The 23,159-nt window shown below is 36.5% G+C and overlaps 1 pseudogene; it reads right to left on the bottom strand.

Moving 5' to 3' along the window:
* Positions 1-1,700: 1,700 nt before the first annotated feature.
* On the bottom strand, positions 1,701-2,831 carry LOC100484333 (annotated as a pseudogene).
* Positions 2,832-23,159: the final 20,328 nt, after the last annotated feature.

Raw genomic sequence — 23,159 nt, 5'->3', positions numbered from 1 at the left:
TGGCAACCATCAGTTCTCTGTATTTATAAGTCTGATTCTGCTTTTTGTTTGTTTATTCATTTGTTGTTTTTTAGATTCCACATATGAGTGAAACCATATGGTATTTGTCTTTCTCAGCCTGACTTATTTCATTTGGCATAACACCCTCTAGGTTCATCCATGTTGTTGCGTGGGGCAAGATTTCATCCCTTTTTGCTGCATAATATCCTGTGTGTGTGTGTGTGTGTGTGTGTGTGTACACCACATCTTTTCCATACCCATTCATCTATACTTATGGTTGTTTCTATATTTTGGCTATCTACCCTTCTTCTCTTACTGAAAGCTAGAAACCTCATCAGGAGCATAGGGACACATTTGAGCCTTTGAGTTAGAACTTGATGCTTTCAGAGGGGGAAGATGAAGGAGTCAAAAATTCCTCCTACTTCGAATTGCTCCCTTGTTTTTCTTGAGTCCATTTCCCCTCTTTGGATTGTTTTCTTTGTAGTTCTTCTCTAATTTGGCTAACTAATATGGCTTGGTAACTCCTCTCACTTTCAAGAATACAATACCTGATGATCTCCTCTGTCTCTTGGAAGGCAAAGTAGCAACCAAGATGGCGCCCAGATAAAGGGAGTCTTGAGGCAGACTATTTAGGCCTATTAATTAGGTAAAAAATAATCTTCCCTAATGTGGTTCAAATGAACTCAGTAAGATATAGATATATAAAAAGTGGCTTAGCCAAAGTCCCAACATGGATTACAGTGTTCCTTTTTTTCAAATATCCTCGCAGATATAAATATACATGTTTTACTGTTCTAGGAGGCATATGTAGTTACGAAGAATGCTAGTTCAGAACTGGAGTCATGGTTCTCTTTTGCCTCATACAAGAGCTATTATTTGAGGAAAGAATTTAACAGACTGAGGGGACTGCTATCAAAGCACTATGGGACTGAGAATTGGGAAGAAGAATCACATTGGTAACTAAAACTTTTACAATAACTGTAAATCATATGAAGTCTCAAATGAGCAATCATGATTTATGCATTAAGGGATGCTCTCAAACTGTTATTTAATATTAGTAAAGTGATACATTTTATTCTCTCACTCCATTTGTGGGTATGGTGTCATGGAATTGGGAATTAGGGGATTTCCTACGATTTTGTGATGGTAATTCAGGTTACAGGGTTAATAATACTTATAATAATAGGGATATAGAATTGGATGAGAAGAAAAGTAGATAAAAATCAGATATGTCACATAAAGAAATTAGATTGATATAACAAATTATTTTATTTATTTATTTATTTATTTGGGGTGTAAATGAATTTTTATTGGGAAGGGAAATTGTCAACTTAAACAGCAGCAAATGAAGAATGAATAAAGAAACTTCCTATTGTCACAGATACACAAGACCTCCATCATATATGATACGGGAGGCATTTCAATTTGTGACCCCCAGCGCAGAAATGCCAAATGCTTTTCCATTCTCTAATACTTCTGGATTCCTATCAAAAAGGAATACATTAAGAGCATGGAAAAGTTGCTTACTGAAAGGAAACCCCCGAAGAAGAGTAAGGGAGGGAATGTAGAAATTAAGAAGTTATGTAGAACACTTTGTAAATTGTAATGACTACATTTTCAAAAGTAATACAAAACACAGTCACTTGCAGAACTGGTTCAGATTACTTCAATACCAGATACATTTTTAGTCCTTTACATAAGTGTTTGGAAGTTACTTTTGTTTATATGAAATGAAGCTATTAATACTTTTCTACAGCAGTAACTGCACACCAGGAAGGCCAAGACAAACACAAATCAAGGAATGGAGTTTTCCCAAAGCTGCAAGGTGAAAAGACTATAAACAGTTGATTCCATACACATGAATGGGTTTCTTTGCTTTAGGAAATCCAAATGGAGTAAGGAATGGAGATGAGTAAAAAGGTTTCTTGAGGGGAAGAAGGATGACCACCCTGTTTGCATTTAGTTTTCTGCCCCTTCTGCCACATCACATTCTTCTCCTGCACTGTCTGATGTCCATAATGTTAGGTTGTCTCTAAGCAACTGCATGATGAGGGCGCAGTCTTTGTATGAATCTTCATTCAGTGTATCAAGTTCTGCAATGGTCTCGTCAAAAGCTGTTTTAGCCAGTGTGCAGGCAAGCTCTGGGTTATTAAGGATCTCATAGTAAAATACAGAAAAGTTAAGAGCTAGCCCCAGGCGGATTGGGTGTGTGGGTTGCATCTCTTTCTTGCTGATATCAAAAGCCTCTTGGTAAGCTCCTTGGGAATTATCTATCGTATGTTTTCGATCATCACCACATGCAACTTCAGCAAGGTACTGGAAGTAATCTCCCTTCATTTTCAGATAGAAGACCTTACTCTCTGGATTAGTTGCATTGGCTATTAAATACTTATCCAACAATTCCAGCACCGTGGTGCAGATGGACCTCAGCTCAGACTCCACTTTCTCCTGATAGTCCTTAATCAGCTGCAACTTCTTGTCCGAGGTGTCGGTTTTCTGCTCGATTCTCGAGATGACCCTCCAGGCGGACCTGCGGCCCCCGACCACGTTCCTGTAGGCCACCGAGAGCAGGTTGCGCTCCTCGTTGGACAGCTCGGCGCCCTGCTCGGTCACGGCCTTCACGCAGGTGGCCATGTCGTCGTAACGCTCGGCTTGTTTGGCCCAGCTTCGCCTTCTGGATTAGCTCCGTCTTCTCCATGGGGACGCGGAGAGGAGAGCGAGGGCGAGCACCGACCCGGATCGGGAGGAGGCGTGAGGACGGCCTTCTCGTCTCCGCGGCCGCGGCGCGAGTCCCACCACTTTGATCCGCTTTTGGCTTTAGCCGAGGACCCTCCCCACAAATTCTTTTAATAAAACATGTTTAAGGGTGCCTGCTTGGCTTAGTTAAGTGTTCAACTCTTGATTTCAGTTCAGGTTATGATCTCAGGGTTATGAGATCAAGCTCTATGTTGGGCTCCATGCTGGGCATGAAGCCTACTGAAGATTCTCTTTCTTCCTCTCCCTCTGCCCCTCCCTCCCTAAAAAACTCCCACATTTTTAAAAAAGGTTTTATTTATTTATTTGAGAGAGATAGCACAGAGGGAGAGGGAGAAGCAGGCTCCCTGCTGAGCAGAGAGCCCCACGTGGGGCTCTATTCCAGGTCCCTGAGATCAGGACCTGAGCTGAAGGCAGACACTTAACCGACTGAGCCACCTGAGTGCCCCCAAATCCCTTATGTTTAAAAGGTAGTTTGATAGTATAGGGAAAAGTGAGACTATGCAAAAATCAGAGGTTGGAGTTTAAGAGGTTAAATGTGATTGCCGTTTTCATAGATACCAAGGGCTAAGAGCTGTCAGAGAGAGAAACCATGGGATTGATAAAGTTCTTGCCTATAGAACTTAGAAAGAAATAAATAGATAAAAGCTAGTTTAGGAGAATTAATGTGTTTAAGCCATGGCAGAAACCAGGAAGTTACATTTAATAAGAAGAACAAGGGGAGATTAGTATCATGGTGAGTGAAACAAGGGACTTAAAGCCAGGGTGAACCTTCCCATTGGAAACAATTAGAATAGTTCCATAAAAATATATCCATAAAGACATTGGAGAGCTAATGAAATAGTGAAGACTTCCACTTTGGTCAAGATGGAGTAATACATATCAGATTTATCCTTCTGCCTTGAAACAACTAAAAAATTGGACAAAATATATGAAACAATGTTTTTCAGACATTGGAAACCAGGCAGCACAAGACAGTGGTCCCTGAGATGGTAGGGGGAAAGATAGATGAGACTGACAATTTCCCTGGACTGAGGAAAGTTTCCAGGCTGCAGTGCAGAGAGGAAGAACTCAGTCAGAGCCCAGAGGCCTCCCTAGGTTAATGAAAGAGTTAGGGAGATGAATATGCCTAGTCAGTCAGGTTCACATTGCAGAGTACTAGAGGGGAGGGATAGGTACAAGGAGAGCTTCAGTAGGTCCCTTTTGGATATTAAGACGACTATTGGCCTGTGCATGCATGTGAGGACACTACCCAACACTGGGAAAATATCCAATCCAAAGGAATACAAGAATACACTCTGGACCCCCTAAAGGGCTGAGAATAGGTTATGTTCTCATCAGCCAGAGTGGAAACCTTTGTAATTCATTGGGTATCCTGTCAAATACCTGGGAAAATATTGCCTCAATAGTGAGACAAAATTAACCCCAGACAAGAGACTGCTCTGATCCCAGATAACAAAGCTTAATATCAAGTCTTGAAAGAATCAAACGATTTCCAAGTAACTTGACTATATGCCAAAATAAAGATCAAGAATATTTACAGGAAAACAAAAATATCCAGCATGCAACAAGATAAAATTCACAATCATTAACATCTAATAGAAAATTACTAGGAATGCAAAATAGTGAAAGGAGAAAAGACAATCCATAGAGAAAGACCAAGGAATGACAGAGATGATAGAATTAGTAGATAAGGATAATAAAATTATTAAGCCATATTCCACATGTTCAAAAACATAGAGGAAAATTATTTTTAAGTAAAGATATGAAAAATATAAAAGAAATAAAACACATGGAAATGAAAATGGAATGAAAATAGAATGTCTAAGATGAAAGATAGAATTTCTATGATGAAAAATACGCTGGAGGAATTAAACACTGCAAAAGAAAAGATTAGAGAACTAGAAGTCATAGCAATAGCACTATCTGAAATTTAACACACAAAAGACAAAAAACTTAAAAGGAAAAGAACAGATTACTAGTAAATTGTACAACAAATTCAAGCAGCCTAATATACACGTATGTTTAGGCTTCCTTCTTCAGGGATGCCAATAAACATTTCAGATATGTTGAATGTATACATCCCCACTCAAAATTGATAGAACAAGCAGACAGATAATCAGTAATGACATAAAAGACAGGAACAACACTATTATGAAAGCGGTGAGAAACAATAAGGGTAAAATCTGGGAAAAGAAGAAAATCTACAAAGGTGAACATCTGTGGATCTTCTTCTTTTAGTGGATTCTGTGAATTTCAGAAGTGTCTTTGTGTCTGAGAAACTGAACAGAGCTTTTCATAGCCTCCAGTACCTAGGGAGATAAAAATTAGACTTTATTATGTATTAAATGTAGGGGTACCAGAAAACATTGTTTGGATTGAGATTTCAAGCAGCTACACCTTAGAAATATTGACAAATCAGAAGTAAATTTGAATTCACTGGGCTAAAATCCAGTTTCAGCTTCAAATAATCCCATCTGTGAAATTATCTTCAAATGATCCAGAATTGCTGGTGTCTCTGGTTGCTTGCAAGAAGCAATAGTAAATAAGACACTGAGGAATATACTGACATCTAGAAGTTCAAATGTCTGGTAAACAATAAAAGAGCTAGGCTTGTAAGGATACAAGGCAATGTGATAAGAAGCCAAGATTAAGATACAGACAACAGAAACAGACCACATACGGCTCCAGTTAAAGTTACCAGGCACAGAAAGTTAAATAACCATCTTGATTATAGTCAAGGAGTTTCATGAAAAAAGGCTTTGAATTTTCTGAGAACTAAAAACTACAAAAGGAATAAATAGAAAATGTATAAATAAAAAACTGTTAATAACTCAATGGATGGTTTAATATACAGATAAAGAGAGGATTAATAAAGTGGAAGATAAATTGGAAAAAAACAGCTAGGCAAATAGAAAAAAAAGGATGGAAAATAGATAAGAGGGTGTAAGAGACATAGGGCTGCAGCAAAAGTTCTAACATGCATTTTTTGAAATCTTAGAAGACAGATGTAGAAAAAATGAGGTGGAAACAAAAGAGCTCAAGGTTGAATATTCTTTCCAAGTGGAAATAAATTATTGATCCATTGATTCAAAAATTAAATTGTAAGCAGGATAGACACAAAGAAAACCATAGGAAGGCACATCATAGGAAATCTGATGGAAACTTCCCAACAGGAATGAGGGATGTTGGAAGATAACAAAATAATATTTCAAGGCTGAAAACACAATAGCAAACCTAGATTTCCACACAGTGAAACTGTTCTTCAGAAAATGAAGACACATGAAGACATTTTCCAGAAAACGAAAACCACCCGATGAGAACAACTTTTGAGGAAAGAATGATGGTGTGATATGCAACTGATGAATAACTGAACTCTGCATCTGAAACTAATGATGATATGTTGGCTAATTGAATTTAAATTAAAAAAAAGAATGAAGGCAGAGAGTGCTGTGTGGAGCTCATGTGGGGCTGGGGATCCTTCACACTCCCTTGAGACAGAGAGGACACACACTGTTGAATACATAGAATGTTAAGTAGAGACTCCAGGGATCAGGTCACCTTGGCTTTTTATCTGCTCTTGAATGTATGATACACACACTTCAAATATAACCCATTACAGATCAAACACTCCATCTTCCTAACTTTGCAGCCTTCCTCAGGCTTCCCCAACTCAGTGTGTAAAAAGAAACATCCTCCATGAGCGTCTCAAGCCAGAAATGTGGATGAAAAATGGATTCTTCTCATGCCCTCAGCATGTATAACCACAAGTTCTATGGTCTGTATCCCAGATGTCCATGTGTACTACCTTCAATTTTCTTCACTTCCACTGCCAACCTCCTCTCTCCTGCATATCCCAGCTAAACTATTAGACACACTGCAATCAGTTGATGGTTTTCTGGTCTACCTCCAATTCATTCTTCATATAGTAGCCACAGGCACCTTTAAGAAACCTTAAATCATGTTGTGCCATCTTCTTGAGTTTAAACTCTTTAGTAGTTTCCTATTGAACATGGAAGAAAATTTTATTCTTTGCCGTGGTCTTGTGCCTGCAAATTTTATTACCTCAGTTTTATTACCCCACTCATTCAATATCCATCCTAATGGCTGCTTTTCAATTTCTCAAACATGTTTACTAGTTTTCTGCTGTAGAATTTTTGCTTATGCCAGAAGCATAATGAGTATTGTCTACAGTTCTGTCTGACATCCATGCTTGTGTCCAGAAATGATTCTAAAACATTTTTGTATTTAATAGGGCAGAGGGCCTCCAATCTGGCATGGACTGCAGACAATCAGAATGGATGTCAAATGACCATGTGTGCACTAGCCAACATAGCCCAGCTCCTGGTCACAGAATATTCGTCTCCATATTTCAGGTCTTGGCTCAAACGCTACCTCTTCAGAGAAGCATCATCTATTTCTCTATCTAAATAGATTCCCTTTTCTACTTTGTTTTATTATCCCATTAGCTATACTAGCATCATAGATAAAATAATTTTGAGAATTTGTTTATCGTAACTCCTTTAATAGATTATGCATTCTGCAAAGCAGAGACCTCACTACTTTTTATTATTTATTATTTTTAGCAGTGTATAGCCTTTGCTTACTATAGCACATAGCCACAGTAAGTGCCTAATAAACATTTATTGAATAAGTGAAAATGAGACCAAAAACAGGCTCGCTCCAAAACCTCAAGGTGCAAGCATAATTGTGAATCTGAATCAACCATCCTAGGATGTGGGACTCAGTACTGGTTAATCCTCTAAATTCTATGGTGGGGTCACCTCTAAACATATAGAATTTTGATATGAAGAGTTTTGATTTGATGGTGTTAGTCCTTTATCCAAATTGTCATGTAGGTTTAAGGGACTGACATGATACCCTAGGGGGAATCAAGGTATATACAGTTGCAGCTGTATAAAAGGCATGGATGTGGGCACTGCGGTTACAGGAGAGAAGGTTTTTAAAGCTCCGGAGAATGCAGGAAGGCTCCAGGGAGGGCCAATTGGCAGAGGAGACACTTCTCAGGAGTCTCAGAAGCATTAATAATAGCTTTATGGGACTGAGAGAGCCTTGGGGTGGAGAACTGCAGAAAATGAGCTTTAGAGTATGGGTGTAGGGTGGGGACGCGTGGTGTTTAATTTCCTTGGAAAGTTACAATTTACAAGCATGGATGTCAGACAGAATTGTGGACAATACTCATTATGCTTGGAACACAGGGACCCAAGGATAAATTAATGGAAAATCAAGCGTTTAAAAATACACGTGGAGTTGGGGAGATTTTGCATCTTGCACAAAAAGACCCGGAGACTGGACATCCCATTTTTGAAAATGCCTGTTTTCCCAAGAGACCAAAGTGCTGTAAATTTCATATTCAAAGAGAAATCCATTTGGACAAGCAGTAGACTTTGTCCTTTTTCATCCTGCTGTGAGACTATTCTTGTCACAGATAGTATCTTTAGAAAAAAGATTTTTCAATTGAATAAAAAATTTTAAAGTAACTTTTCTGGAATTTTTAGAAAAGTAACATTTATTCCATGAAATTTGGTAAGTAAAAATAACCAAAAGTGTCTAAAAATAATCTGCCAATCAGATTAAAACTATTAACATTTATTGCATGTCTTTGCAATCTTTGTTCTATGCATACATACTTATCTTTGGATATGTATTTCTAAAAGTGGATCACTCATCATATGCTACTGTGTAATTTGCTTCTTCCATTTGAAAATGTATCATTAAAATCTTTCCATGTCATCAAATTTTCTTCTACAACACAAAATTTTCATGACTGTATTAATATTCTGTTTTAGGCATCCATTGTAGATAATTTAACTATTTTCAATTAATTTTTGTTTGTTTTATTTTTAACATTTTGGTGGTATGATTAATGATTAACATTTTGGTTGTTTTATTTTTATTTATTTATTTATTTATTTATTTATTTATTTATTTATTTTAAGATTTTATTTATTTATTCGACAGAGATAGAGACAGCCAGCGAGAGAGGGAACACAAGCAGGGGGAGTGGGAGAGGAAGAAGCAGGCTCATAGCAGAAGAGCCTGATGTGGCGCTCGATCCCAGAACGCCGGATCACGCCCTGAGCTGAAGGCAGACGCTTAACCACTGTGCCACCCAGGCGCCCGTGTTTTATTTTTTAATTTTTAAATTTTTTTTGAAAATTTTATTTTGTTGTGTTAGTCACCATACAGTACATCATTAGTTTTTGATGTAGTGTTCCATGATTCATTGTTTTATTTTTTTAAACATGTATGTGCATTTAAAATTACACCCAACACCTAGCACAGTGTCTATCACCTACTAGCCTTTCAATGAATATTGTTAAATAATAAAAAATAAATTCATAGATTTATTTATTTATATCTGATACAAAAACACTGATGGTGTAAAAATTAATAAAGGAAAACTTTTGGAATGGAGCTGGGAAGCCCTAAAGTGGGAGCTCTCATGCACAAACTTTCCCTGGCAGATTACTTGGGGTTTCCAGGCAGAAAAAGTTCACTTTATTACTGGGGTAGGAGGAAGGAAGATTTTCTTCTTGCCCGACAGCAGCCCAGCCAATGAGGAAGTGCCACAACTCAGCCAACGAGGAAGTGCCACAACTCAGCCAATGAGAAGTCATCACTGCCCTGAACCCTTGCTTTCTTCAGAGCAACCTCTCCCAACTGTCTCCTCTATTTTACAAACTAGTGTTCCTCTTTTTTGTTCTCTGGACTTGCTTATGATTTGCCATAGCTTATAAGTCTGAAATTGCAATTCCTCTGTTATTCCTGAATAAACTCATTTTTCTGGTAAAATAACTAGCTTTTCTGTTTTTTAAGGTCAACAATGGTAGGTTTACTTATGAGGACAAAGCTTTTTTGCATATGTTCATGATTAATCCCTTAGAATAAATTCCTGGAAAAAGAACTGTTAGCTCAAACGAAATGTAAAAATTTAGGATTATTAAAATGTACTCTCAAACTACCTTGCAAAAAGGTTAATCCACTTTACACTCACACTGGTGCTGTATGAGTGCCTTTCTCTCTAACCTCACTATCCCAGGATAGTACCATCCTCTCAAATAGAGATTCCAATAATTGTACTTCATAGGTTTGATTCATATTTCTTTCATTATCAGTGAAATTGATCACCTTAAGGGTTAAGAATAAGGGTATTTTTGCATCATAGTTCATATTTTGTGAATTGCCTGCTAATGACAATTTTCTTTTAATTAATTTACACTTGTTCTTAATATTTTGAGTCCATTTTATCTTTGAAATTTTTAAAATATATTTCTCTCTATTTTTTATTTTTCTTTTATTGTTTTCTGATGCAGAAATATTTTAAATTTTTATTTAGTTAAATTTTTTTTCTTTAAAGCCTCTGCTTTTGGTTTAATGTTTAGAAAGTTTTCCCTGACCACAAAGTTATATAAATATTTATCTGTTCTTTTTTCTGAATCTTTTGGATTTTATTTCCTGCCCTACATGTAACTACTGCATCTGGAATTCATTTGGATGTATGGATTGAGGTAAAGTTTTAATTTTAAGTTGTTTCCAACCAGTTGTTTAGATACTATTTTTGCATTATCCATTTCTTCCACATTGAATGTTCTGAAATGTCTTTAACACATGATACATTCTAGATTATATATTGCTGTTCTGGGATTTCATTTTCTCTTCCATTAATCTATATTTTTATTCTTGTTTCAGTACTATTTTAGTAGGTATTAACTTTTATACTTTAAAGTTGAATAGAATAAATCTTCTAGAATAATGTTTTTGGTTCAAATTTATTATGGCCAATCCATGATTTCTTTTTTTTTTTTTGCCAGAAAAATAATTTGGAAACAAGTTTGCAATTTCCTAAAAATTATATTGGAGAGATTTTATTGGAATTTGATAAAATGAATAGTCCAAATTGGAGAGAATTGAAATCTTAACTCATTAAATATTTTCATCTAGCAATAATATGGCTGTTTTTCTCTAGTTATTCAAATCTCTTTCATGTCCTTCAGTAAAGTTTTGTAATCTTACTCAGATTCGTTTATTGATATTCTGTTAATGTGATGCTTGGGTAGTTTATAATTTTGCTTGTTATTTCTAGCTTGTTATTGTTAATATTTTGGAAAAAATACCTTTGTGTATTTATTTTGTGATTGAGCATGAACTCTCACTAATTCTTAAATATGTTTAGTTAATTTGGTGAGAGAGGAAAACATTGTAATGAAAATTCTATTATATATATATATATATATAATCATACCTTTTTTTTTGTACATTGCACTAGCTAGAACCTCCAGAAAAAATACTAACCAAAAACAATTATAATGGGCATCCTGATGCAGACTTTAACAGAAATGCCTCCAAAGCTTCAACATTAAGTGTAATTGTCAGTCATATGATTGAGAGATACTAAATATATCTATCATATTTAAGGAAATATCCACATTCCAGATCAATGAAAGTTTAGTAGAATCAAGAATAGATGTTCAATTTTATCTAATTGTCTATGAGAATCCATGGCAACCATAAAACTGTGCCTCTCAGATCCTCTGCTGGGGTGGAGAGGGGAGGTAATTGGCCAGTGGACAAGTTGCTGTGCTCTGAATTCACTGGCATCATTCTGACAGCCAGTGACTGAGGCAGCAGGGATACTAAAATGGTCTGGTTCCTGAGAGGAATGGGGCTCTTCTGATGGGTGCCCTTCTTTCCCTTGATGACTCCCCATCAACATTGCTCAGACTTTTCTTAGAACTTATTGCCTCAGAGAGGGACTCAAAGCATAAGAGACTCTTAATCATAGGAAACAAACTGAGGGTTGCTGGAGGGGAGGGGAGTGGGAGGATGGGTTAACCAGGTGATAGACATTAAGGAGGGCATGTGATGTAATGAGCACTGAGTGTTATATAAGAAAGATGAATCACCGAACTCTACCTCTGAAACTAATAATACACTATATGTTAATTAACTGCATTAAAAAAAAAAAGAACCCACTGCAGTCTAAGACTTATTCTACTCAGACTTCTTTCCTTCCTTCACTCTCTGTTCAGCTCTACCTCCTGAACCTACCACTTTCCTAGCCTTTTCCAACACATTCCTCATTTTTCTCTAAAGGTGTTTTCCCCTAGTGAATCTCTTGCCTCTCTAATCCTATCTGCAGTGCCATTGGGCCACCGAGAGAACTGAGGTACGGAAGCAAAGTGTATGGCAATAGAAAGCTTCAGTAAACATTAACAAACAAAAGCATTGAGTATTATATTTTATTGCAGTGTTTATTCTCCTCTATGGATACATCGACTTTCTGCTTCCTAGGTTTTATATTTGTGGATCTTTTCTGTTTTTAATTTTTGTCTTGAATAGACTTGCCAAAAACTTGTCTATATTGTTTTCTTTTTCAAAGAATCAGCTCTTGATTTGTTTATATACATTTATTCTGACTCGTTAATTTAATAATTCTCATTTTTATGTTTATCAACTTCATCTCACCTTATTTTTTTAAGTTTTTATTCAAATTCCAGTTAGTTAACATACAGTGTTATATTAGTTTTGGGTATACAATATAGTGATTCAACACTTCCATACAACACCCAGTGCTCATGATGACAAGTGCATTCTTTAATCCCCATCCCTTATTTCACCCATCCCCCACCCAACTCCCCTCTGATAGCTAACAGTTTGTTCTCTATAGTTAAGAAACTTTTTTCTTGATTTGCCTCTCTCTTATTTTTTCCCTTTGCTTGTTTGTATTGCTTCTTAAATTCCACATAGAGTGAAATTATTTGGTATTTGTCTTTCTCTGAGTTATTTCTCTTAATACAATACTCTCTAGTTCTACCCATGTCGTTGCAAATGGCAAGATTTCATTCTTTTTTATGACTGGATAATATTCCATTGTATGTGCCACATCTTCTTTATCCATTCATCAGTCAATGGACATTTGGGCTGTTTCCATAATTTGGCTATTATTGATAATGCCGCTATAAACATCAGTGTGCATGTATCCTTTTGAATCAGTATTTTTGTATTCTCTGGGTAAATACCTAGTAGTGCAATTGCTGGGTTGTAGGGTAGTTCTATTTTTAACTTTTTGAGGTACTTCCATACTGTTTTCAGAACAGCAGTACCAGTTTGCATTCCCATCAACAGTGCACAAGGGTTCGTTTTTCTCCACATCTTCACCAACACCTGTTGTTTCTTGTGTTGTTGATTTTAGCCATTCTGACATGTGTGAGTTGATATCTCATTACTTTTAATAATCCAATGAAAAAATGGATAGAGACATGAATAGACAATTTTTCAAAGAAGACATACAGATGGCCAACAGACACATGAAAATATGCTCAACATCACTGATCATCAGGTAAATACAAATCATCTTGCCTCATTGCAGTTTGTTTTGTGTTCCATTTTCTAACTTGCTGAATTGAATTTTCAGTTATTTTATTTTCATTTCCTTTTGTTTAGTAATGAAAATATTACTATTTCCTAGCTGTATGTCCTTGGTGGAAACTTCTTAGTTTTGATGTATCATGTACTCATTGCTGTTTTGTAAATAATCGGTAATTACAGTTTTGATGTTCTTTGATACAGTAATTATATGTATGTCTTTGATACAGTATTTATTTATTTTTTTGACAGAGAAAGAGAGAGAGAGCAGGAAATAGAGCACAAACAGGGGGAACAGGAGTGGGAGAAGCAGGTTCCCTGCTGAGCAGGGAGCCCAACGCGGGGCTTGATCCCAGGACCCTGGGATCATGACTTGAGCCAAGGGCAGACACAACTGACTGAGCCACCCAGGTGTCCCTGATCCAGTAATTATTTGTGAGAATATATTTTTATTTATATGTTTTCTTAAAAATAAAAGCTTTATTGACATAATTCACATAGCATAGAGTGTAGCCTTTTACAGTGTACAGTTGATACAACTGGTATATTCACAAATTTGTGCATCCATCGCTACTAATTCTAGAATATTTTTATTACCTCAAGTGAAATCCTAACCCCATTATCAGTGTTTTCCCATTTCTCTCTCCTCCCAGCCCAGGCACTAATCTGCAATCTCAATGAATTTTCCTATTCTGGGCTTTTCATTTAAATGGAATTATATAATATATATTGGTTTTTAATTTCTATTTTTATTATAACACTTTTACAACTACATCTTGTGAAAAGTCTTCTCTTTTGAATTTATTGAAATTATTTTGTGGCTCAATATATGGCCAGTTAGTATGTTTCATGGGTGCTTGAAAGCAAAGGAGAGCTTCTGTTACATACTTGAAGTTTGCTACTCAGCACAGACTGTCCCAGACTTATGATGGTTCGGCTCATGATTTTTTGACTTTATGATGGTGCAAAAGTGATTCACATTCAATACAAACTGTACTTCAAAGTCTGAATTTTGATCTTCTCTTGGGCCAGCGGTATGTAGTGTGATACTCTCTCCTGATCCTGGGTGGCAGATTCCAGTCAGCCACTTGATCATGAGGGTAAACGACCGTGCACTTACCACGTTCTGTACTCAGGCAGACATTTTGTTTTTCACTTCCAGTATGGTATTCAATAAATTATATGAGATATTCAATACCTTATTATAAAATAGACTTTGTGTTAGAAGATTTTTCACATAAAGGAAAATATAAAAAAAAAGATTTGGCTCAACTGTAAGCTACTGGAAGTTTAAAGCAGGCTAGGTTCTGAGCATGTTTAAAGTAGGCTAGGCTAAACTATGATGTTTGGTAGGTTAGGTATGTTAAATGCATTTTGACTTCCTGTATTTTCAGGTTACAAATGGGCTTATCAGGATGTAACACCATCATAAGTCAAGGAATGTCTGTGTAGCAATTAAATCAGCCTTATCAATTTTATTACTTAGTCTCTGTGATTTTTTTCAGTTTCTATCTTTTTGTTATGTTAAATTTCCCCTTACTACTGTTTTCTATAAATTTCTCTTTGCATTTCTAATGTAATTTACTAAGTCAGTCATTCATCCCTTCATCCATTCTTTATTGAGTACTTACTAGGTGAGGAACTCTATTAGTAACAACATAGATAAGATGTCTTGGGCCTTGTATTCTAGTAGAAGGAGACAGAAAATAAGCAAGATAAATACGTAAAACAAATAGCATGCTAGATGGGGATAAGGATTATAAAGAAAAATAAAGTAGGGAGGAAAGACAAGCTATAGTCTGGGGGGAGGTTGCAATTTTGTATAGGGTGGCCAGTGAAGTCCTCACTATCTAGTGATAGCTGAGCAAAGATCTGAAGGAGGTGAAGGAGCCCGCCTTTCAGCTATCTGAGGAAAAAGCATTCCACGCAGAAGGAATAGCAAGTGCAAAGGCCCTGAGACAGGAGCATGCCTGGTGTGTTCAAAAGAAGTCAGCCAATGTGCATGGAGCAGAGGGAGCTAGGGAGAGAGTAGCAGGAGATGAAGTGTTCAGCACATAACACTCATGACACATGTGTTCACTGTGATTATACCTTTTACCAATTTCAAGTGGCATTCTTGGTTCATTCAATGCTGTTTACATTAAATTCAAATCTGATATTAATAATGCAATCTTTGCTTTCTTTTAGTTTATCTTGCACAATATGACCTTTGCCAGACCCTTAACTCTCACACTTTTTTTGCCATTATGTTTCACATGTGCCTCTTAAATAAATTTATAGTTGGATCTTATTTTTGATACAATTTACCTGCCTATTTTTAATTTTCCAGATGTCTTGTTAATTGTCAGAGTTGAATAAAATGGTATTGTTGAACACCCCATGCCTTCAAGGACAAGAAGTTCATTTACATTTAGGTGATATTATTTATATCATATCTATATCTAATGATTATGATTTTTGTTAGTTCAGAAATGGACCCTTGCATCTTGATGGTGCTTGTAACCATTTCCAGTTTGGCCTAGATTCAATGACATATACAACACACTCTTATCCTCTCCTTTTTTCACTCTCTGATGCTCTCCTGCAATGATACTGTTTTCCTCATTTACTCTAATACTCACAGGGTGATCACAGAGTCTATTACCTCAGTTTGCTCTATCCTTTTTATGCATTCTCAAAATCAGTATGGTTTTCCAGAGGCTCCATCTCATTTGAATTGTGTGATCTAGTTTGAACTGTCAACTCCACTCTTGGGATGTGTGATTAATCCAATGTTTGAAACTCATTCTCTATACTAGAGTAATGCTGATCAGCCAGCCCCTTTGTAGTCTTACAATTCTTAATTCTCCAGAATTATCTTTTTTAATCACCATTCTATGCATGCACCATTTCCTAGTAATATAAACAGAGGGGATATATATATATATCATAATATATAATATAATTATATATTATATTTAATATAATATATTAATATAAACAGTAATATAAACAGAGGGGGAATATATATATATATCTTAATAACAGAATGGAATGTTAATATTCATCTATACAAAGTATATGTTCATGGTTTATGCGAAGTGTAAACTTAATAGATGGAACTAAACAATTGCATATAAAATGCCACCTCACATAGTGCATAATATAGTTGGGAAAATAGACATAAAATATTTTAAAAAGTTAAAAACAATGGAACTATCAAATGAAATTTAAAACAATAATAAAGCAGATGATATAAGGCCAGGCCTAATAATAAAGGGTATAGGATTTGGCATAAAATGGAAGTGAAATTGAGTTCTGGCTCCGTCCTTTATTAACTGTGTAATCTTAGATGTGTTACTTAATATTTCTAAAATTTAATTTCCTGAACTTATTATGGAGATAATTGTAATATTCCCTTTGTAGAGATGCTATGAAGGTAATATTCAATAGAGTGGGCATTTTATACTGCTGACATTGTAGTTTTGACTGCAATGGTGTAATTTTACAAGCTTATCTTTTGTTCTTTGTTGGGCAACATAGTGACAAACCTTGAGAGTGGAAATAGCTTGTAGATGGATTTCTTGGTCCTGAGTATAGTACAATTTGGGGGTTAATGGAAGCAAAATAGTAGTTAGAATATCTTAAGAGAGCTTCTGGGAAATGAGCAAAAGATATAAGCAGACAATTCATAGAAGAATAAATGAAAATGGTATTTCAACATATGAAAAGATAAGTTCAACTTAACTGCTATATAAAGCAAGAATATGCAAACTAAAACTACAATGAGAAGCCACTTATCAATGAGATCTAAAGATTCCGAAGTTTTACAACATGATCTGTTGGTAAGCTACAGGGATATGGGTAATCTATCGCGTTGCTGATGGGAATGCAAAATGGTACAATTCCTAGGGAGGAGCCCTTAGCAAAGTAACAGACATTGATCTTCTGACTCTGCAATTCCACTTCTGAGAATCTATCCCAAAGATACATAGGGAAAAGTTATAAAACAACCAATGCACACGGTTGCACAGTGAAACTATGTTTAATACCAAAAGAATGAACAGAGAAGACTAGTTTAATTAAAAAAAAAAAAGGCACATCCAGGAGTGACAACAGCAGGATGGCAGAATAAGACATCCCTTGCTCATATCCCCCCCCCACCCCCAACAACAGCAATTTGGCATCCATCCAAGGACAAAAGTGCTTTTCTGGGAGCTGTGGGATCCAAGGAGATGCAAAACCTCGGTGCAGTCCAAGAATGAGGAGAACCATTTTGAGAACACATGCCTGCACCAAGGTGGTGGATTTGCTGACCCAAGTGTTAGCTCTAGACCTGAAAACGGCACCATATCCTTGAGGTCTCAGCTTCAGCCTTGTTTTGCTTCAGTTCTGTCACCTACACCATATGCCAAGGGACCCAGGAGGAGCCTTGCCCATCCATGTGTCAGGCAATAGGCATACAGACCTTGGTCCTGGCTGTGGACACTGAATGGCTCATGAAGAGGATACTGTTCCTCTCAGCTTCAGTCCAGGAGCTCATGGAGAACACTGATTTAAATGGTCACTAATGGAAAGGAAAAAAAGCTAAAATCAACCTAAGCATATCATTAAAAGAAAAATACAGAAAGAAAAAATTTTAAGTGACTTTAGGGGTTAGTATTTTGACTGTATGTTCTTAGAGGATATATAGTAAGGAGACATACAGAAGCTATAATATATTGAACTCCATTCCATAGTTTGTTAGTGGTAACATTGGAATTATTATTTTTAGTCTCTTATGCATACTGAAAGAGGATAAAAATAGATAATTATATTAAGAATGTTTGATGGCAACATTCAGTGTAAGATAAAGGAGGTACAGGTATAAAAAAGAGTATATGAAAAAAATCTGTAATACCTGAATAGGAAATATTAGTATGAACTTTCAAATTTTTAAATTTAAAAATTACATCTTCTATAGATTTGCCCACTGAAAAGTTTCAAGAGAAATGACACCACATTGACTGAGATTGTGACCACTTAACACCATCCTTCCTGAAGGGAAGTCCTGATCCTGCAGTAATCATTGTATCCAGGTATGGGGAAGGAAATATATTCCACAACCCTGGAACATTACATTGCGCTGGAAAGTAAGGAAGTCAAAGAGGACTAAAAATGATGCATGTCCAAAAGACACAGGGGCTTCCAGAAGGGGATCCCATTGGCCAAGGATGGAACCATTTGAATATTTGAAAAGATAATGAATGTAATTGATTGAAAACATTGACTATATAAACTCCAGAGTTTCAAAGTGACACTTAAAAAACAGAAGGACAATTCAGTGAACACCACTAAAAGTAACTGGAGCAAAAATAATTTATTGTAAACACTGAAAATTAAAGGACAGAATAAGACATTTAAGCTGTCTTTCCTTATGAGCTATATTTCAGGGTTATCAGAAAGCCTTGGATGATGAGAAAAAGAATTCATCATAGAAAAATATCAGCTAAAAATGTGGAAGAAATTATGAATAATAAAATTACCATTTGCAATTGTTACTGATCACTATTAGATAAAGCACTAGGTGAAAGGTTGGTGGGGAGCTTTCTAATGGGGAGTGGGGGAGATCAGACCACCACCTGCTGAATCCATTCATTAATGACTCATCATTAACTATGGGAAGTCCAAGCATTAGCTCACACCACCACCAATGAATTTTCTTGCAACAACTTAAAGTTGAAAAGCATTAGCTCACACCACCACAAATGAATTTTCTTGCAACAACTTAAATAAAGTTGAAAATAATTGAACTTACAGAGTTAATTCCCATTTATGGGAAACACAAGTATAGAGAAACAAGTTAAGACCCCAAGGTGGCAAATTTGGAATGTAGGACATTTTCTAAATGGCCGACTTGGTCTCTGTACATGTCTGTGCCTGGCATGGAGAAGAGGAAGGAAGGAAAACTCTAGATTGAAAGAGATTTAAGACATAACAACCGAAGGTAATGAGTGGACCTTGTTTGGATTCTGATTTGAACAATTCATATGTAGAAACAATGCTTTTGAGATAACTGGGAAAAATTTTTTATGGACTTGTATTACATGAAACAGAATGATGATCAATAAGGAGGGCACGTATTGCATGGTGCACTGGGTGTTATACGCAACTAATGAATCATCGAACTTTACATTGGAAACGGGATGTACTGTATGGTGACTGACAATATAATAAAACAACATTAAAATAAAAAAAATTAATTAGGTGTGATAATAACATCACGGTTACATAGTCATATTTTTACGGATGTCTTTTGAATTATGTATGGGAAAATGACATGATGCCCGAAATTTGCTTTAAAATACTTTAGCAAAGAAAAGAAAGAGAAAAAGCGATGTATGGATAAAGCAAATATGACAAAACCTTAATAATTGTGGATCTAGGTGAAGGATATAAGGAGGTTCTTCATACTATTTTCTTTTTTTTTAAAAGATTTTATTTATTTATGCGACAGAGATAGAGACAGCCAGCGAGAGAGGGAACACAAGCAGGGGGAGTGGGAGAGGAAGAAGCAGGCTCATAACGGAGGAGCCTGATGTGGGGCTCAATCCCATAACGCCGGGATCACGCCCTGAGCCAAAGGCAGACGCTTAACCGCTGTGCCATCCAGGCGCCCCCTTCATACTATTTTCTTAATTGCTAAGTATGTTTGAAAAATATGTAATACAATTTTAAAACCTAAAGATTGCTTTGGGAAATAATATATTAAAACAACTTCTGGGGAAAACATTGAAGAGACATTAGAAAGTTGTCTTGAGATACTCAGGACAAAGTTGAGAGTTCTTGAGTTCTTAGGACAAAGAGAAAAGATTGGAAACATCCCTTTTTAGGGGCAGAGTTTTTCTGAAATGATGATTACTCACTGAACAGAATAGCACCCTGGGTTTACCTTGCACCTTGGTCTTTAAGAAGAAATGCAGTGGGTGTAATTTACATGTTATAGCTTCTGGGAAGACGGCTCAAGATTTCTCTCCTCCTCACTCTACTCCCAGGAAGGATTTGGTTGTGCCAATAAAGGGTCCAGGAACATCATGTTTGAGAGTGGGCATTCATAAGAGGAGTTGAGAGGTTAAATGTTCTTTCATTCATATGGCTTTTTTTTCCTTGGCTTTTAGAATTTCTTTGCTCATTTGAATTGCTAATATATAAATATTTTTTATTTTATTGATTTATTTTTTTAAAGAAGGCCTATTTTTTTAATTGTTGCCATATTGTTAACTTTCAACCTTCTATTATACCTTAAATGCATGAACATTATTGTCACTATCCTAGTAGCATCTTATTTCATAAAATAAACTATTTAGAATTGAGTTAATGCTCAATATTTGATTGATTCAGGCTATCACCTTTTCTTGAGCTGCAGGACTTAGAGATAAGGTTTTTCTTTTTTTTCTTTTTTTCTTTTTGGATTTGAACATATATTTTATTTTTTTATTTTAATTTTTTTTATTATATTAGTCACCATACAGTACATCCCTGGTTTCTGATGTAAAGTTCCATGATTCATTAGTTGTGTATAACACCCAGTGCACCACAATACGTGCCCTCCTTAATACCCATCACTGGCCTATCCCATTCCCCCACCCCCTCCCCTCTGAAGCCCTCAGTTTGTTTCCCAGAGTCCATAGTCTCTCATGCTTCATTCCCCCTTCTGATTACCCCCCTTTCTTTATCCCTTTCTTCCCCTACCGATCTTCCTAGTTCTTATGTTCCATAGATGAGAGAAATCATATGATAATTGTCTTTCTCTGCTTGACTTATTTCACTTAGCATTATCTCCTCCAGTGCCGTCCATGTTGCAGCAAATGTTGAGAATTCGTTCTTTCTGATAGCTGAGTAATATTCCATTGTATATATGGACCACAGCTTCTTAATCCAGTCATCTGTTGAAGGGCATCTCGGCTCCTTCCATGATTTGGCTATTGTGGACAATGCAGCTATGAACATTGGGGTGCATATGGCCCTTCTCTTTACTACGTCTGTATCTTTGGGGTAAATATCCAGTAGTGCAATGGCTGGGTCATAGGGTAGCTCAATTTTTAACTTTCTAAANCATAGGGTAGTTCAATTTTTAACTTTTTAAGGGACCTCCACACTGTTTTCCAGAGTGGCTGTACCAACTTGCATTCCCACCAACAATGTAGGAGGGATCCCCTTTCTCCACATCCTCTCCAACAATTGTTGTTTCTTGCCTTGTCTATCTTTGCCATTCTAACTGGCGTAAGGTGGTATCTCAGTGTGGTTTTGATTTGAATTTCCCTGATGGCTAATGATTTTGAACATTTTTTCATGTGTCTGTTAGCCATTTGTATGTCTTCATTGGAAAAGTGTCTGTTCATATCTTCTGCCCATTTTATGATTTGTTTATTTGTTTCTCGTGTATTGAGTTTGAGAAGTTCTTTGTAGATCTTGGATACCAGTCCTTTATCTGTGGTGTCCTTTGCAAATATATTCTCCCATTCCGTGGGCTGTCTCTTAGTTTTTTTGACTGTTTCCTTGGCTGTGCAGAAGCTCTTTATCCTGATAAAGTCCCATAAGTTCATTTTATCTTTTATTTCTCTTGCCTTTGGAGATGTGTCATGAAAAAGGTTGCTTTGGCCGATGTTGTAGAGGTTGCTGCCTGTGTTCTCCTCTTGGATTTTGATGGATTCCTGTCTCACATCGAGGTTTTTCATCCATTTGGAGTTTNGCCTTTGGAGATGTGTCGTGAAAAAGGTTGCTCTGGCCGATGTCATAGAAGTTGTTGCCTATGTTCTCCTCTAGAATTTTGATGGATTCCTGTCTCACATTGAGGTCTTTCATCCATTTGGAGTTTATTTTTGTGTATGGTGTGAGAGAGTGGTCAAGTTTCATTCTTTTGCATGTAGCTGTCCAATTTTCCCAGCACCATTTATTGAAGAGACTGTCTTTTTTCCACCGGATGTTTTTTCCTGTTTTATCAAAGATTAGTTGCCCAAAGAGCCAAGGGTCCATTTCTGGGTTCTCTATTCTGTTCTGTTGGTCTATGTGTCTGGTTTTGTGCCAGTACCATGCTATCTTTGTGATCACAGCTTTGTAATATAGCTCGAAATCTGGCATTGTGCTGCCCCCAGCTTTGTTTTTCCTTTTCAACAGTTCCTTGGAGATTCGGGGCCTTTTCTGGTTCCATACAAATTTAAGGACTATTTGTTCCAGTTCTTTGAAAAATGTCCTCGGTATTTTGATCGGGATAGCATTGAAAGTGTAGATTGCTCTGGGTAGTATGGACATTTTAACTATGTTAATTCTTCCAATCCATGAGCATGGAATATTTTTCCATCTTTTTATGTCTTCCTCAATATCTTTCAAAAGTGATCTATAGTTTCTAGGATATAGGTCCTTTACGTCTCTGGTTAAGTTAATTCCAAGGTAACGTATGGTTTTTGGTGCTATTGTAAATGGGATGGATTCCCTAATTTCTCTTTCTTCAGTCTCGTTATTCGTGTATAGAAATGCAACTGATTTCTGGGCATTGATTTTGTATCCTGCCACCTTACTGAATTGTTCTATAACTTCTAATAGTTTGGGAGTGGATTCCTTTGGGTTTTCCATATAGAGTATCATGTCATCTGCAAAGAGAGACAGTTTGACTTCTTCTTTGCCGATTTGGATACCTTTGATCCCTTTTTGTCTTCTGATTGCTGTTGCAAGGACTTCTAGTACTATGTTGAATAATAGTGGCGAGAGTGGGCATCCTTGTCGTGTTCCTGATCTTAAGGGAAAGGCTTCCAGCTTTTCCCCATTGAGAATAATGCTTGCAGTAGGCTTTTCATAGATGGCTTTTATGAGATTGAGAAATGTACCCTCTATTCCTACACTCTGAAGGGTTTTAATCAGGAAAGGATGCTGTATTTTGTCAAATGCTTTTTCTGCATCAATTGAGAGGATCATATGGTTCTTGAGTCTTTTCTTGTTGATATGATGTATCACATTGATTGATTTGCGAGTGTTGAACCATGCTTGCATCCCAGGTATGA

Source organism: Ailuropoda melanoleuca, chromosome 5 (genome assembly GCF_002007445.2).
Source record: "Ailuropoda melanoleuca isolate Jingjing chromosome 5, ASM200744v2, whole genome shotgun sequence".
NCBI classification, from domain to species: Eukaryota; Metazoa; Chordata; class Mammalia; order Carnivora; family Ursidae; genus Ailuropoda; species Ailuropoda melanoleuca.
The sequence above is the reverse complement of the archived record's forward strand: the minus strand, read 5'-3'. Positions and strand labels throughout refer to the sequence as shown.